Genomic DNA, 13,040 nt, shown 5'->3' on the forward strand with positions numbered 1-13,040 from the left:
GTGTGTGTGTGTGTGTGTGTGTGTGTGTGCGCCGTGTGTTATTTTAACCATGCTAATGCCTTTATGTAGTACTGAGAATACTCGCATTCTATATTCAAGTAACACTGTGTAGTGCATGCAATGACATTTATAAATAGTTTTGTGTAGTGTAGACCCTGTTTCAGGGCGGGGACTGGACTGAAAAAAAGCGCGCCAGTGCTTATCTATTATCCTCGATAATAAAGAATTTGCCGTCTTGTCTCTCTCTCTCTATTCACATTTAGATGTACGTATTGATTACGTCATGTCATACAAGTTTCTGGCAAGAAGACACTTCTGCCCACCACTGACACACACACACACAAAAACCATAAAACGTGGTGGCAATGGTCAGAAGTAGGATACAAACATTAATACCCACACGAGTTTTGGCCAATAAAAGAGTGGAGGGGAACAAATGTAGATTACATATTACAATGCTATTTACCAGTATAAAGCCTTTTCCGTCTCCGGAATGCCGAAAGAGTACAGGGGAAGAAATGGGAGTGGATCTTGCCAAAAAAATAATATCTTGTGAAGTGTGTAGCTGTGTAAATACTGCTGAGAAATGCTGAATGGCTAACGCTTATATAGCCATTGTTCACAGGCCGGAACGCCAACACAAGCGCACAACGGTAAACACGTGTCTGAAAACATGCATACATGTGTTTTTGTTGTTGTTGCTGGTGTTGTTTTGTTTGTTTGCTGTTATTTTTCCCCCCAATGATTTCTCTTCTAAGTATCTTTCACTTTGATTCTCTCCCATTATCCTTAATCCACGGAGCCATTTCAACGGCAATTTACTTGCATAGAATAGATCATAGTATCATCATTAGATGTTGAGTTTCGCTTCTTGCCAGGCATCTGCTTAACAGATGTGGTGTACCGTGTAGCGTATATGGATTTGACCGAACACACTGACGGGACGTCTCCTTGAGAAACTGAACTGAACTGCTGGTCAGGCATCTGCATAGCAGATCTGGTGTTGCATATATTATAATTTTATATATATATATATATATATATATATATATATATATATTTTTTCCGAACAAACTTGACCTTAAGGGTGTAGACGCCAATAGGTTGTTAAACTCTAATAGGTAGGTATATATATTAGTCCGAACGCAGTTACGCCTCCTGAGAAAAGCGCCAGAACTGCGCAATGACATGACCAACTTGGGGGAGGAGTTGATAGATGAAATGATCCTTGAGGCTGACATCACAGATGATATACAAGTGGACTGGACTGATGTAAAGCCGTTTTCACAATTTCAGAGGTCGTTTGATGCCGTCACAAGAAGTGCTGCCAGAAAAATGTTCTTCCAAGTTCGAAATACAACATACACAAAAATGTTGTTTTCATGATGGAGTTACAAAGATTTAAAGAAGTATGGAGCAAGTAAAGCTAGAAGTTCAAACCCCTACCAACTTTGAATGCATTAAAAAGCAACTGGAAAGTTCATTTAAAGTTAGAAAATGTAATTTTAAGAAGCTTTGATAGATGAAAACAAAGGAAAATTAAGTGTGAAACAGTGATACCCATGTTATGTTATGCAACAAAGAAGAAACTTTTGCTTTACATGAAATTACAGTGTGTGTTTTCCCTACTCTTGTCTGCTACCATATATCTGCATAAGACGTTTGACTTACACAGATCCAGATTTTTGGTCAGGCCTTAACTGAGAGCCTATCAAAAGCTGCAGAATAAATGAGGTGAGGAAAAAACGTAATATCAATATAAACTTTGTAAAACTGACATGAATTGATGAAATAAACCAAATTTATAAAGCACTTTAACTTAAGTAGATAGATAAGATAGAATAAAATAAAAGGGAGAGTATTTCACACACACACACTCACACACAATGATATATATATATATATATATATATATATATGGACCTCCTATCATGCATGCAGGTGTTTATATATGTGTGTGTGTGTGTGTTTGTGCATTTGTTCCTTATTCAGTTTGTGATTGGATGTAAAAAGGATGTTGTGCATGTTCTTTAAAACACTATAAAGATATTAGTATCAGAGTATGACTAACTTTTTGTTAGTTTAGAATCTTCCCTAAATGATTTTTTGATTGACTGATGACTTTATTGATCATGATTATCTTAATTCTTAATTTCTTATTCAGTTATTGATAATTAAGTAATATATTCTTACATTAAATTTGATTCACTTCACCTCGATATTATATTTAACAGTGTTAAGCAGAATTGTCACTATTGTGCGTTTGTTACATGTGAAACTAGTCACTAAATAGTCTAGAATTGCAGGAATGACATTTTAAGCATTATAATGCACAAATTACAATGTTATTTAATGACTAATTCCCCTTGATAATGGCAGGTTTGTGAGTACATGCCCAAGTGCTGCCGACTGCATGTAGTCATTTGTGAGTGAGACTCAGATGGCAGCATCCTGTTCCAGCACTGAAATTGTTGTGGACTTAAACTCGGCCGATATGCCCTGTTGCTCTCATGGTATGTGATCATGATTGTATAATTTACAATTTGTTTTAGACTTTAAGATATTTAAGATATTGTGTCTTGCATCCTGCAAACATTTTCTAGCCTCAAAACAGTGCTCATTCTGATGGTCTGTGAATCTTAGCACTCTCACCATGGTGGGCCATTCAATTTTCAAATGAGATTTCATGGCAGCAGGTGAAATTTGCTCGTGCCTAATGTGTTTTTTTTGTGCTAAATATGATTGAATCAGCATGAATGTGCAGTATTGTGCATTTTTATGACTTTAAATGATGATGTTTGATTTCAAGATTTCTAAACAATTTTGCTTGACTTTTTTTTCAATACTGTTGTGTCAGTGCAGACTAAAATTTAGGTTTATGATACCTGATTACCAATTATTTACACATTGCTTTTGTTTATAACTTTTGTTTTGCTAATGTTTACTTTTCTTTCTAAAAATGTTCTTTCACAAACTTTGTGTAACATGCCACTTAAAAGAATAACTGCAGTTTTTAACGGAGGGAGGGGGGCAGTGGGAAGAGATGGATGTGAGAGGAAAGAAGTGGATCTTCTCTGCATTCAGTGGTTGCAGTTGCAGAGTTGTATGAGTGAGCTTTTACTTGGATGGCCTTTCATGCAACCATTTTCTATTGTGAGTGATGGTGCCTGCTGGGTGTATTTGTGTTTCCATGATTCACTGCACCCATGCATGGATAAGGGGATCTATGATATGCATGTTTTCCCATCTGCATGTGTACTGACATGAAGTGGCTTAGCCACTGGGACTAGCGGGGAAAAGGAAAAATCCCAGAGCTGCCTTAATCCGGTAGGAAGTGCTGGGATTCAAATCTCAGATTTCATGGGCACTACGCTTGACCAGTCCAGTGCACTGACCACTCTTCAATTAACAAGGAAAAAAAGGCAAATAAAAACAGAAAAAGCTAAAACAATGACATTCACAAAGTCCTGTATGTGTTACCAATCACATTGCTATGTGTGCAGGTAATGTGTTCAAAAGAAATATGGTTGTGAAAGAGGTAGGAAAGGTCACTGTGCGAATGAATGTTTCATTTTTTTATTTTTACAATTTGAGTCAGATAATTCAGAGCAACAGGCACTGCAAGCTGCTGATAAGTGTGTATGTGTATGTGTATGTGTGTGTGTGTGTGTGTCATTGTATGTTCGTGTAAATGAAATAAGTAAACTGAATATTGATATTTCACTAAATTCAGGCATGCACACATACACACTCAGACATGTATCATTTTACGTGTATGAGCATTTTTGTTTATGTACCCCAACATGTAGGCAGCCATACTCCATATTCGGGGGGTGCATGCTGGGTAAGTTCTTGTTCCCATAACCCACCAAACGCTGACATGGATTACAGGATCTTTAGCATGTGTATTTGATCTGCTTGCATATACACATGAAGGGGGTTCAGGCACTAGCAGGTCTGCACATATGTTGACCTAGGAGATCGGAAAAATCTCCACCCTTTACCTACCAGGCGCTGTCACCGAGATTCGAACTTGGGACCCTCAGTTTGAAAGTCCAACACTTTAAGCATTTGGCTATTGCGCCCATTGTAAAATAAACATAAAACATAATGATTGTAAAATAAACAGCTTTATCCAGCTGAATGTATTTCATGTACATTTGCATATTTTACAGTGTGTGTGTGTGTGTGTGCATGGAGGCATATTTGTGTCCATTTGTGTGTCTATCTGTGTGTTTGTTTACGCCTGTTTGTGCATGTCTGTCATGTATCTCTTGTTTGAGATGATACTTACATAGATGGTCCAGTGCGTGTGTGTTTGTGTGCTCCTCAAATTACTGAGATATACCTGTTGTACCACTGCACCAGTGCTGCAGTGATGATGTTTCATGTGTGTTTCCACAAACAGGTCCAGGTTTACTCCCAAAAAGTGATGTGTCGCTGCAATATGTTCAACCATCATTTCTTCGACCCCCATGATGAGGACCAGTTCAAGTCATTTGTGTGAGAGGCAGGCACAGGATTGGTGCTGGTAACTGACGCCCCTTTTGGTGGAATGGTGGAAGCTCTGGTTGCTGCCTTGAGAAAGATTGAGAAGACATGGAAAAGGGAAGTCCATTCTTTCCTCTGAAGGTTACTGGTGAGTGCTTCAATATATCTTTGTGATTGTCTTTTTATATTTTAAAATTGACACACTCAGCACAAAAGAGCAGTGTGTACATAATTTCCAAACATACGCTCAGCACAAAAGAACAGTGTGTACATAATTTCCAAACATTCCTGTGATAATCAGTGGCCCCATCCTACCCTATTCCATGTTTTTATATTCTTCTCCTTTTCTGTAGACTTAATCAAGTTAATGTAATCATTTACAGCCAGAATATATTCAGAAACTTACATGCTGATTTGTTTTCTAATCCTGAATGCAGGAGAAAGGTTGAGTCGAGAATACATAGAAATAAAGACCCTCAAGTCTCTGCTCCTCGATGCACCCACAAGTCAGTTCTCTTGTGTTCTGTCTTTGTGTTGCCACTTCAGTGCATGATCAGTGTTTGTCTGCAGGTTCTGTGATGTGTGCCAGTGCTTCAGTGCTCCAGAAAGTGCACACTGCTTCAGGTGCAACAGCTTTACCCCAAAGGTAAAGGCTTTGTATTAAAAAAAAAAAGTGATTGTTTTATTTGTATGCTGAGAGGCAGAAGAACAAAGTGTGACATGTTTGAATTCTTTAAGTTATTCACTCAGAAAAGAATTGTGCACTGGTCAGGGTTGTGTTAGTTAAGGCAAAGTGTTATGATCCACTGAAGATTTTAGTGTCTTTGTTGAAAGGGAAAGTGAAAGAGAGAAGAGAAACCATCATAATGTTCTGCTAAAGTGCTGGTCAAAAGAAAAGTACATATTCTGTAGCCATTTGAAAGAGAGATTTTTCTCTCTTTGTTCTTATGTTTGGTGACTAAGTTTTCATTCATATGAATCAGTGCAATACAAGACTTTAGATGATGTGTGCCATATGCTATAAATAGTCAAACCTTACTGCTGTTTCAGCAGTTGGGTTTCCTGCTCTTACTTAGGAAATGGATTATCACTGCTTTCTCAGCTTATGTCTTACATTTTTGACTCACTTGTGTAAACAAAGTGAGTCTAGGTTATGACCCAGTGTTCGGTTGTGTGTGTGTGTGTGTGCGTGTGTGTGCGTGTTATCTTCAAAGAAAATACAGACACAACCATCAGTATGCCCTTTGTCATGTGATCTCAGACGAATTGTAAATATGACAAGCAATAATGTATGCATAAACATACACTGTGCATTACATGAATGTCTGTGTTTAAGTGTGTACAGAACATGCAGAGTGACAGCGCACACACATGAGAGCCTGTACGCTTGCACACACATGCAAACACGCACGCTTATACAGATGGACTGTGTGGAGAGGTCACTCTTTTCTGATTGCTGTTTGTCACTTGTCTTTGTCAGGACAGTACAAGGTACACACACTGTGATGCCTGTGGGAGGTGTGTCAAAGCAACACATGTACATTGCCCATTCTGTGATGTCTGTGATTTGTGGTCAGTGACGTGTGGATGGTAAGTAATACATGTTGTCTGTATTGTATTGTGCATGCTGTTGAAGCACCTGTCAGTGCTGTGATCATGGCATGAAAGCAGGTGGTGAAGGATGGACAGGGACGAGGTGAAGATGGGATGGAGGGCATTGGGAGAGAAGAAATATGTATGTGAATAATTTGATAACTGATTTGTGAAAAAGACTTGTCTCATTCTGACTTTTTAAAAATATATTTTAAATTATTCCTACACATCTGTTGAAGCAGTGCTAATTCCTTATTGGTGATATGAAAATGTGATGCTTACAACAAACTGGGCAGTCAGTATGGAGGTACCCTTGTTTGTATCTGTTGTTGTTTCTCTGCTGTGCAGGTCACCACCTTTGTGGAGCTTTGGATCACAAACTGTGTGGATGTCCCCAAAGACACAGTCCTAGCACTTGGTACTATGTGCACAAGGCAGAAATAACTCTTATTCTGTTGCTTATAGCTCAGCTCACCACACAGTGCCTATCGGGGCTGAACTCACTCTTTAATCAACAGTTTTCATAGATCATAGTTATCATAGACTCCCAAAATTCCCTTTCTCATGCTTTGTCCATTTTTGATGGAAGATTTAAAGCTTTCTTTGGGAATTCATGAATGCTATTTTAAACTTTAGGAAATGCTTGTCAACCAACAGTATGAATGTGGTATGTGTGACAGCCATGTGTGTGTATGTCACTATGTGTGCACACATTTGTATATCACTATAATTATGTATGTGTGCTTTCTGTACTTCTATTTTGTTTTTTTCCTGACACATTGTTTTTGAAAAGTTAAGTAAATGACTTTGTGTGTGTATGAAATGTGTATGCACAATTGCATGTGTGTGTGTGTGTGTGTACAGATGGGATTTTACTTGTAATTTTTTCTGACATTCTGTTTATGATGAGTTCAAATAAATGTTTAAAGGTAAGGTCATTTGGCTGTTTCTGTGTTGAAAGAAGCCTTTTTTTTTCAGTCCATCTTTCATCCTGTAAGTGTAAAATAATCAAATACATCTGTTCTGTCCATTTTTTCTTCTTTGAAACATGTTTTCAGAAGACAAAACCAATAGTCCAGGAAAATTGGGCAAATCATATAGGACGACCGAGAAAAAATTGATATAGTTTTTATACTTGTCACACATAAAGTTCCATTACTGTTGATTACTGTGTGAAAATTCTGCTAAAATCCATTCCCAGCAAGACTGCCAAATATTACATTGTGTACCTCCAAAGTCAATCAAATTGCATAAATATTTATTAGATAAACAGCAAACAGCTGAGTGTACTATCCTTGCTCGGAAAACAGTACAGTGATTTTTAGGGTGAAAAATAGTTGCACAGTAAAACTTATATTAAATGTTTTGTACGTGTTGAATGAAGACAAACACTATATTAACTGAAGAAACATCAAAAAGAGAAAAGAATGGAAAGTTTACATGAAAAAACAACAACAAAAACAACCACACACACACGCGCGCACGCACACACACACACACACACACACACAAACACGAGGGAACAAACGGGCAATTCAACAACATGGAAAAATACAAAAGGGCACACGTTTTGTACTTCAGCACCACACCCTGTACTCTGATGTTTGAGCAAGAGTGGGGTCAGAAAGTGCAGTCACTGGTGTAAGAGGTAAAACTTTGCCATAATTTAGAAGGGAAGGACAAACCTCTTAAATGCCGTGCCCCCCTCCTAAAAAGTTCCGAGGAAAAAAGGGTTGGAGCTTAATGTCCTGGGGTTGGGGTACGGACGGAAAATATACTACTGGGGTTATAAAACAAAATTGATGTCGGCAAGGAAAGAAAACGAATAAAGATTATGAAAATCAATACACAAAAATCAAAATGAATTCATTTCACCGACTGATATGAAACCTGTTATGTAAGTACAAAATAACAAGCATGCACACCTATAGCATTCCACAATAAAGTTTACTAATAAACTGTTGTTGTTGTTTTGTCTAAAATTCGTTACAAATTCATCTTTATCAACTGATTTTCTTTCTTTTTTTTTTAAGTCGCTGTCACCACTGTAACTTCGCCGTCATTACTGAAAGTCTGGGTCACCACATGAGCACAACATACTCACAAACCATCCGCACTGGCACGCTTGCATTCACACAGCCACATCTGCTCCATTTCATCCATAACAGAAGCCCACTGCAGTGATATCTTTTTTAAGTTTGAATAGATAAAATCTGGTCTGATTTTCATGGGAAAACAAACATTCATAAACATATGATAACACAAAGTCAGTTCCAGTACCAACATACAACAAAAATACTTCTTACTCTTCTTTCTCACCTGCTTCTCTCTCTCTCCTAATTCTCTCTTCTTCCGCTTCTCTTCTTCTTCTCCACCTTCTTGTCCTCCGCCTTCTTCGGAAGGCTAGGGGAGTACACCCTGAGGAAAAATCTGGAGTCGGAGCCCCTCAGGCAGTTCAGTTTTATCTTCAGCCTCGTTCTGGCAGCTACTGCAACGGCGCAGGTACCAAACTGTTATGGTCCGACGGTTCCTTTGGAAACGTCAGCGACGTGGGGGACACGCTGCAAGGGCCACAACCTGTCTTCCATATAATCTTGCCCAGGCTTAAATCCTGTCATGAATTATGCCATATACTGGTGAGGTAGAACCCAAACAAAACACTGGAGAGGACACTCAAGCGTCGTTCACGGCGTCGATGCAACACACGAGGAGCAACAGTCATCGGTTTTAAGTCATCGCTCGATTGTCGTCAAGCGTGGCGCCAGGGGTTGCTCCCCAGGCCGACGATGGGAGGAATTCTTGAATCCCATTGGACAGCTATCTCCCGCCTTAAGCTGGGCAGTCCCCGGCAGCCAGTAATGCCCATCGCACACGGGGCGTCCCAGCAGCAAGTTTCACACGACAAGCAGCAAAAACGTGCAGCGCCCCGTGTGCGAGGTATTCAGGCACCAAGAGTCGCGCTGCCACGCAGCAAGATCGCCGTTGCCTTGCGTCAAAATCCTCGATAGGACTTGTCCTATTTCCTCGCGACAAAAGAGACGGACGTGCGTGGAACAACCAATCACGAGATCCGCTCGTTTCACGTGACACAAAATGGCTGACATCGTTTTGAATCGATTCATTCGTTCGACGTTGCTCAATTAATCATGAAAACAAAGTGTTTTGGAAGTAAACAATTAGACTGTTTGGATGAAAAGATTGTCATTACATCTGAACGCATGTCAGTTTAACTCACTCAGTACGGCCAGTCCTCTCTTCTCCTCTGCACAGACCCCTCGGATGTCCAGTGGGTGTCTCAATGACCCAACCTTTAGCTTCCGTCGTCAGAATTGTGGTATTCTTTGTCAACATTCACCTCTTCAGTATAAGAGCCTTCCACTTGCACTATTTTGATGATGGTAATTGGGGTGAAACGCTGTTAACGTCGTCTCTTTCGCCGTTCGTATGGAGAGAGTTAAGAGTGATTTCTGTGAGTGCCCCCAAAATGTTGACTTTCTACTTTGAACAGCAACTCACATGGTAACGTTTGTAATTCCTGCCTGAGAATATTCTGAGAACGAAAGTATCTTTGACTGAAATTGTAAGGATAACTGGATTTCCAAATATCTTTTAGAGCTGTACACACTTCTTCTTTATTTCCACACACACATCATGTGCATGTAAACACACACACACACACCACCACCACCACCACACAAAAATACGACTGAACATTCACACAAACCCTGCTGAACACACACACACACACACACACACACACACACACACACATATATATATATATACTCACACATATTCTCTCTCACACTCTCCATTCAAAAGATCAGTCCACCAACTCTCTCTGTGTCTCTCTGTCTCTCTCTGTGTCTTTCTCTGTGTGTGTGTGTGTATATATGTGTGTGTGTGTGTGTGTGTGTTTAAAACTAGATTTGTTTATTTGTGATTCTGCACACTATGGCTGTGTCTGGTCACCAAGACAGAAAAATACTGCAGCCAAGTGTCTTTTGCATACCATGTAATTGTAGCCGGGTTGGCTACAATCTTCGTTGGGCCAGCTTAGCAGACGACTTTTGTGACTCGCCGAAGGTTACTAAGGAAGTTGTAAATCGGTCACAAGTTATCTCCCTTTACAGGGAACCGTATGATGATTATCATCAATTTGTTAAATTATAAACACTTCCTTATAGATGAGATTATAGTTTTATGTTATGGGACTTCAGAACGATCATACTTCTCAAATGTAATGATATCATTTGGCCAGAAAGCCTATAACTTTTTTAAACTAATATTTATGTGAATGAGTTTTGGCGCGATCTTCGAAATCCACTCAGTTGAAACATACAAAATACCTTCGTTTTCTGTAAATCGGTATAGTTGCCGTGGAATTTAGATTGTGCATTAAAATGTACATGATTAAGCTTCTTCTCGTGTACTGTTTTCTGTGTACACCTAAGTTATAGGCATGCGATGGTACGAAATGTCTGACGGCATTTCGGCCTCACAAACTATCTCTTCTTCAAGTCATTGGATTTCGTCAGTGCCGATTTGAGCAAAATATGTTTTTACAATACCTAGACATTTATATAGCGTGTCTTGCAGATGTTTGCATTTCTGTTATCAGTCTGATTCGTATCATACATGTATAGTTGTGTTGTAGTTGGTTTAAACGAAGTATTTCATTGTCGATCACATGTGCCAAAAGCACCGCCAAGTGGTGCCGGCACGGGAGCTGTCTTCTCTTGAATTTTGACATAAAAAATCTTTACTCTAGAAGCAGATTCTATAGATGATTTTTATATAGTTGGAAATTCAGGATTTTCAGTTACTTAACTGTTGCAATTATGTTACATATTGCGACGTTTTAATTGTTGTAATGTACAAAAATGATACATGAACTCGTTAAAAGCTCGTTCATTCAGTGACTCTTTTTGTTTACAGTTTTTAACTACATTATTTTTGTAGAAAATGGTTTAGCTTAAGAAAATGCTCGTCTCTTGTAGTTTTGTGTGATATATAATATGTCTATGTTAGTTCTCCGAGCCGAAAGTCAGAAGACGCTAAATTTGGTCAAACAAACACAAGCTTGGCCCCTCAAGGCTCGCGGAGGGCCGGTTTCGTGAGTCGCTTCGCGGCGCTAGCTTTGCGGTTCGGCGGAACAGAATACAAGGAGTGAGCGAGTGCCAGACAAATAGAGAACTCTCCTGGCCTGGAAGAATGAAAGAATAAAAGAAGAAAAACCGGCGCACCGCCTTCCCTTGCCTGGCTGCAGCTCTCTTCTGCTAACACCTTCTACTTGTCTTCACCTTCTCTAACACCACCTTGCCACCCCATCACATAATGTTTTTGTTATTTCTAGTGTGATAGGAAAAGAATGTTAAAATAAATTAACGAGTTTTAAAAAAGAAAGATGAAATAAATGAACAATCAGTCAAGAGTATAAATTGTTATAGTTCATCTTGTCATGTCAAATATTTGGAATGAATGATTAAGTACAAGTAAATTAAGAAGTAAACGCATGAATCATTAAAAAAAATTATTAAGGACAGACAGATAGTTGGACAGATAGACCTGTATAATGAATAGTACAATATTAGATAAACAAATACAATGCAGAATATATTCACTGAAGGAAAGGGTCAGTGAAAACTGGATGGCAAAGAAGCAAAATAGTGATAAAATTCAAACAGGTCAACAATTTAGTAGTAAACGAATAAAATGAAGTTATGAATAAATGCAGTTTCATGTTTATAAATAAAATGTTGATGACTTATACATGAAGTGAATAAATTGAAATCAGCGAATACATATAAATGAATATACAAGTATGAATTATGATAAATTTATCCAGTTTATCTAATTGCATGAATGAATAGACAAGCAAAATGGCATGCTAAACAACACATATTTTATTTCATTACATTGTTTGAGACAGTTAACAGATGAGAGATCATTTCATTGATGTAACAATTAATATAGTGACTGGTGAGTGACTGAATGATTGATCAAATAATTGATTTTGCAATGAATATCAATATCATGCATGGAAAAGTGACTGAATAATAACTGATAAACAGATATACTGGACAGGGTGTGTGATGAATAAATTCAAGGAAACGTTGTGATGTGTTTGAAAAAACGTCAAAAGAAAATAAAGAAACAAACAGTATAAAACAACAAAAACATGTATATAAATGTTGCCCCATTTCAAATGTAAAAAAAAAAAAAAAAAAAACCCACAAAAAAACAAAACAAAAAACAACAACAAATAAAAACAACATCGTCAAAAACAACAACAAAAAACAAAGTTTTTTGTTTTCTTCCTCGGAAAAAGTGGGGGGTATTTTAAGGTGCTGTCCCGCCACGGTTGCTAACCGTAATGGGTGCATGGGAACTGGGACAAAATCCGAAGAGCAGTTGAAATTTTCTCACGGGGCAAAAAAGAAAAACAAAAACAAAACAGAAAAGACTTCGGAAGAGACCAGCTCTAAAACTGGGATGTTGTAACGTTCGAAACATTTGGCCTTGCCTCGTAGAAAAAGACGAAAGCAATGCCAGGAAGACAGCCATCATTAACGACATTAGTATCTCTCTTCTTTTTTTTCTTTTTTTTTTTTCCTTTTTTTTTCTTTCTCAAGGCCTGACTAAGCGCGTCAGTTGGGTTATGCTGCTGGTCAGGCATCTGCTTGGCAGATGTGGTGTAGCGTATATGGATTTGTCCGAACGCAGTGACGCCTCCTTGAGCTACTGATACTGATACTGAGGAGACTGAACGTAGATATAGTCATGTTCAAGAAAAAATGTCTGGCTGACTCCGGCACACTGAAAGAGGACTACACCATCTACAGTCATGGGAAGGGATCAGATGAGCCCAGGGAGCATGGAGTACGCTTTGCAGTGAAGAACACCTTACTGGAGATGGTGGAACCAGGCAGCAATGGTTCAGCGCCCCTCCACAC

General features: G+C 38.7%; 1 long non-coding RNA gene across 4 annotated transcripts; it reads left to right on the forward strand.

Annotated features, from left to right (window-relative positions):
• Positions 1-506: 506 nt before the first annotated feature.
• On the forward strand, positions 507-7,504 carry LOC143282377 (uncharacterized). Of its 4 annotated transcripts, none has more exons than XR_013055245.1 (7): positions 507-653; positions 2,380-2,513; positions 3,504-3,538; positions 4,409-4,639; positions 5,062-5,137; positions 5,972-6,081; positions 6,433-7,496. It is a non-coding gene; the product is annotated as an uncharacterized LOC143282377 (long non-coding RNA). The 4 variants fall into 4 exon arrangements; XR_013055246.1 differs by lacking the exon at positions 507-653 and adding an exon at positions 1,145-1,734 and having other exon boundaries at positions 6,433-7,497; XR_013055244.1 differs by lacking the exon at positions 3,504-3,538 and having other exon boundaries at positions 6,433-7,498.
• Positions 7,505-13,040: the final 5,536 nt, after the last annotated feature.

The sequence above is a fragment of the Babylonia areolata genome, chromosome 5 (assembly GCF_041734735.1).
Source record: "Babylonia areolata isolate BAREFJ2019XMU chromosome 5, ASM4173473v1, whole genome shotgun sequence".
NCBI classification, from domain to species: Eukaryota; Metazoa; Mollusca; class Gastropoda; order Neogastropoda; family Buccinidae; genus Babylonia; species Babylonia areolata.